This window comes from Leptinotarsa decemlineata, unplaced genomic scaffold, assembly GCF_025532065.1.
Source record: "Leptinotarsa decemlineata unplaced genomic scaffold, Ldec_3_MD MMD2_P_RNA_scaffold_11, whole genome shotgun sequence".
In the NCBI taxonomy this organism is placed as follows: Eukaryota; Metazoa; Arthropoda; class Insecta; order Coleoptera; family Chrysomelidae; genus Leptinotarsa; species Leptinotarsa decemlineata.
In genome coordinates this window covers 462,585-468,584 of record NW_027412525.1, presented here as the reverse complement: position 1 = coordinate 468,584, position 6,000 = coordinate 462,585, and positions in this window count along the sequence as shown.

Genomic DNA, 6,000 nt, shown 5'->3' with positions numbered 1-6,000 from the left:
ACCTGCTATCTCTTCACTTTATGGAATATCGTGGTTAGAAGTAGTTGCAACCACACAAGAGAAAATATACAATATATTCTACGACTTATTCCCAATTGACTAAATCCTGTCCTCACAGAAAGAATGAGCCTGAAGACTGTATCGAAGACAGATGCGTATGCATGAAAAAGTAAATATTTCGAAGTGGAATCTCAAAAAATTCATATCTCTTATACAGTAGGACATTGTGAATGAGTAAAAGTACTATGCCGTTTCTAGATTAAAATTCCATGCTTTTTCTTACGGTGGTCCATTTTGCAAATTTCGAACGTTTCAAGGTCATTCGAACTGGTCGGCAAGGAAGGTTCTCGGCCATCAGGATGGAGTTTGTAAATATCGTTTGGGCGGTCGTATTAGATGAAATTGAACTCGAAAAATGAATATCAGAACCTGAAACGACTGTTAAATCATTATTGGGCGCGGGTATATTGGGATTTGGAGTAGGTATTCATACCGGAAGCAGGCATGTCAGGAAAGCACTGAGCCGTATCTTTGTTAACAATATTTGGATCGATTCGTGCAGCACGTCAAATGAAAGGCAAAGTAATGCAGAAGTTATCGACAAAGAAAAAACAAAGATGGCGCAACATGTAACTGAGCCCTTGTCGATGAATTTTGCATTCTTTTCATTTTCATTTAAGGTGCTGTACGCAGCGATCTTACCAATGGTAACGAAGATACGGCTCAGTGCCAGCTCGCGGTATCAATACTTACTCCAAATCCCAATACACTTAAAGTTCCTCCCGCGCTCGATCAGTTGTTTCAGGTCCCAGTGTTTATTATTCTCATATTTGATAATAATTATTATAATAATTATGCAAGAGGCCAGTTTTACCAGAACGTACTGTGTAGGTACGTTGTCAATGGCTGGGTGCCGGGACACTCGGATATCATAAGATACAAAAAAGCCGATAAGTTTGTTAAACATACATCATTAACTGCATATACATATGAGCCGTGAAGTAGCTGCTTCAGTCAAGCAAAAATATGCTGGGAATGAGTGAATGGCTACTTTCTGAACATTGTTTTTCTAGAGCAGGGGTCTCCAAACTACGGCCCGCGGGCCAAATCCGGCCCGCCTGTGTCATCAATCCGGCCCGCGACAGCCAATGATTTACTGTCATCAATCTGGCCTGCGACAGCCAGTGATTACCTGATTGTTGTTACTATTGCTGTGATAAGTTGAAGAAGAAAACACAGAATGATAATTACTCGGTTTTATTTACCTGCAAGGTAAAACTTGACGACAGAAATGATGACAAAGAAAACTTAACTTGAGTATCTAAGTTTGAGCATATCAATAACTAACAAATAATTGAAATGAATCACAGTGAAACAAAAACACTAATGAGATTTATGTTATTGTGATTTTCCACCGACAATACTTTGTAGTTGTGGATCAATTTTTCTTGTACCAATTATCAAAAGAGATTTAAGATGCTCATCGGTTAATTGAGATCTGTAAACATTCCTTGTGAACTTCATCTTGAAAAACGTTTTCTCACACAAGTAAGTAGTTCCAAAAACAGAAAACAACGCACGAGCAAATTTATGCAAATTATCAAATTGTTCCAGTGGAAGACTCTTATAAAATTCCAACAAAGATGAATTTTGATATTCGTTCTTAAACATATCACCGCACCGTAAATCAACAATTTTCATTTGGACTTCCGGAGCCAGGGTTTCAATGTCAGAATCAAAAGGATTTTAAAAAAGCTTAATTTCATTCGCAATGACATCAAAATCTGAAAAACGAGTATCAAAATTTATCTTCAAAGCACTCAATGTTTCGATTGCAAAATTGACGGGAAATTCAGTCTCTGTAGTGTGGCTGAATATTTCATATGTTTCAAAATGTGTGAAACATTTTTTACGTAATTGCGATTGAAATAGTATCATTTTCTGCCTGAAGGATTTGATATTGGTGTATACATCAGGGAGAAGTTGATTTTCTCCTTGCAATATCAAATTCAGTTCGTTCATATGATTTGTCGAATCGACATAGAAGGCTAACTTCCACATCCATTCACTATTTTCTGAATCGACAAAAGGGCGCTGCTTCTCATTTGAAAACATTTTGATCTCTGCTCGAAGTTCAAAAAAGCGCTTAAGGACTTTTCCGCAACTAAGCCAGCGTACGGCGATATGATATGGTAAATCATTTTCTCCAATCTGTTGAATAAACTCGCGGAATTAACGGTGATTCAGCCCAGTGGATCTGAATAAGTTAATAACTGATATGACTGGTTTTAGAACTTCAGACATATCCAAACATTTTCCGCACAAGGACTGTTGATGAATGATACAATGTAAGACTAATGGTTTTGAACCACCATCATTTCCTACAGCCTTTGACACAAGTGCAACCACTCCTTTATTTTTACCATACATATTTTTGCCTCCATCAGTTGTTATAGATTTCAAGTTTCTCCATCGAAGGCTCTTTTTATTAATGGAATTTTCAACTTCCTTAAAAATATCTGCCCCAGTTGTCGTGCCGTGAATACTATCAATATCAAGAAGTTCTTCATACACTTCATAGCTTTTATCTACTCCGCTTTTAAATAAATTCACCTTTTCGGGGCATTTTCCTTCGGCTACTGCAACCAAGCATTCTTTCATCATTTCTCCATCGGTGAATGGTTTGCCACGTTTTCCGATTTCAAGAACCACACGAAAGCTAGCGCGAGTTGCAGACTCTTGTTCATTATTCGCTTTGGTAAACAAAGATTGCTGCGATTTGAGTCCGCGTTTCAAAGCTTCAAATTTTTCCTTCCGCAAACTTCCTGTATACTTGAAGTAACTTTGAAGATGTTTCGATTCATGGTGTCGTTTGACGTTTATAGTCTTTGAGAACAGCTATGGTTTCATTACAAATTGAACATAGTGCCTTATTACTGGACTCAATCACAAAATACTGAAAGTTCCATTTTTCTTGAAACGTTCTGCATTCACTGTCGATTTTTCGCTTCTTTTCCTTACTAACAAATCACACATAAAAACAATAAGTCAAATCAAAATACTTTTATTGACGGGTGTTACTTTATTTCACAATAGACAGTTTCGCTTCCTTCGCCTTTCCTACGCAGACTAACTCGCAGTTGCGCCGCTAGCCTTTTTATATGGAATTATTACTGCCATCTCGAGGTGATCGGAATACACTAGCTATAACCAGAACTTTCTCGAACCAAAGCGGTAATTCCAAATATTTATTTACGCCTAATGCTACTTAACGGGTAGCTGAAAAAGATAGTACATAGTACCACTACTCGCCACTAGATGTCGTTAAGTGTCACAATACACAGTAATAATTGAAATGCAGAAAAAAACGTAAGTTTGCTTAGGTCACGCAATTTGCGACTATCCTGGTCTAGAAATATAGTTAAGGGCAGAAATTGGCCCTAGGAACAAACTGAAAAAATCATTATGACCCGAAGGCTTCAAAGTTTGGAGACCCCTGCTCTAGAGGATGCCCAAATTATTTTCAGAAAGATATAAAACATATCCAATAAACCTGTGGTAGAAGTCCATGATATCTCAAAGTAGAGTACACTACATATAAACTCAAAGTCGTCTTCACAATTTATTATCACCCTCAGATGTTAGAACGGTGAAACCATCAATCAGTACATTTTTCGAACCTATATAGGTTCATCATCAGCTGATTTATTAAACATTATAGAGAAAAAATAATTTATGATGGAGAAAAGAAAATTGTCACAATGCCATGTTGATAGTCATGATTTTTTTTATATTTAGTAATCGACGGAAGTTTATACCATCCTAGCTATAAATGATTGAAGTATGGGAGGCGTAGAGCCTTTATACTCACTAATTAACATCAAAATCAAAAAACGCCACATGGGAACGAATTCTAATGAAAGAGATCCGAACTGAGTTGAATGAGAAAGGAGAATAAACTGCTGTTGATTTTCCTTCCTTTCATCGTTTACTGAATATAAGAAATTATCTTTCTTCATTGCTATTTACATGTCATTGTGACCATTTATTCGTTGGTAATATGTACCAATTTAATTTTCTCCATTATAAAACATTTTTTTGTACATAATTTTCAAATAATTACCTGATGATGAACCTATATAGCTTCGAAACATGTACTGATTGATGTTTTTGAAATATCTGAGGGTGACAATGAATTGAGGAGACGACTTTGAGTTTTTATTCTTCGCAAATATCCAATTACGACCTGTACAAAATGGTATAATAAAAAGATCAGAAGAAAATCGCAATGAACCCAAGAGCCAGCAATATTTTCTAAGGACATTTGAAGGGATTATTGAGTAACACTGCTCCAAAGCAGCAAGAAATATATTATCGACGCGGAAGAGCCATTGAAAATTTTCGCTTAAACATTTTCTACTTCAAAAACCATGACCTTGATTAATCAGAATATTTTGGTTTCATGTGAAATTATTAAAAAAACTTCATTCTATGCTCATTGGCTCGTAATAGCTTTTCCATGTGTGACTAATAAAAATAAGCCAATAATTTTTTTTTCAAATTTATCAAGAAAAGAAATAATGACAAATTTTCTTGACTACTTTCTAATTGAATATCAATAACAATAGTTTCAAGCAAAACTTCACTGAACATTATAAATGAAATAGTCTCTATGAATGAAATTAATTACAAAATTATGATAAGTTATTGGAAATAACATTCAATATAAACAGTTCTTCGAGCAGTCTCACCATATTTGATTTGATTTTATGAATATGCTAGGCCAGTCTTTGTTTTTTCAAATTGTCTGATTCTGGAATATGAGTGATGAGTAGAATATTTCTCCAAGTGGCGGGATTGAGTGGAGACAAATATGGAAAAAGTAATAGTGATCGAATGGGACCTTTATTGCCACTTTTCCACTATTCCTATTAAGATATACAATATCAACCCATAAATTGTAAGCAGTGACCATTCTATTACAAGACATTCTCTGCCGACCTACTGATAGAATCCAAGACTCCATATCATTTTTTTATATGTTTGGATCATCAAGCCTGAAGGAGAGCAATGCAATCCAAAGGGTAATAATTTTGGACTAACTAAATTCCTTGAACACTAAATTCAGCGTTTATTTCTAACTGTCCTTCTGTGGTGCTCTCTAGCACTCGTAGAAAACTGCAAGTAGAATTTTTTGAAAATGAAATAAATGATGTTATCTGGAAAATGTGAGAAATAAATTTCCTGAAGAAATAGTAAATTGACAGCAATGTAACTCAATTAACACTTGGGAAGAACAATAGTTTCTGTAATAATGACAGGCGGTGAAGTAAAATTCGCGAAAATAGTTACCTAAAAGTCACAGAACTGCTATCAATATTTTGGGATTTCTATTTTTCATCATTTTTTTGAAAATCCAATTCTGTATTATTATATTCACATGGCGTTTTGGGTATCATCATTGAACAGAACATTTTGGAAAGTCACAAAAAAATATGGATCATACAAAAAAATCTATTTCAGATACAAATTGGAAGAAAAAACTTTTTCGAAATAACTATTTTCGTATGAACCTTCACTTTTTCTATTCAGCTTGTAATCCAAATATTCTTTATGGAACGAAAACAAATATCATAGGAACACTACACAACATAATGCATAAAAAAGTATTGATGAGAAATTTCTCACACACCTCTATGGTGCAGTTCGTAGTTTAGGCACCTAATCAGTTGTTTTGTTTTGGATAACTACTCATAGTCTTTTCATTCAGAACATTATAACTTTATTTCATCTAAATGATGAAGAAGTAGAAAGCTTCATCATAATGAAATATCTCCTTTTTCCGTTCGAATGTATAGGGTGTTATCTTGAGAATGCAATTCAAGTATATCATGCTGATATGACACACTCTGTATGAATGACAATTTGCTCGAAAACAGTTTTCATATCTTGGGAAAGAAAGTTTATGGCTTTTTACTACTCCATCTTCATCTAAAAAAA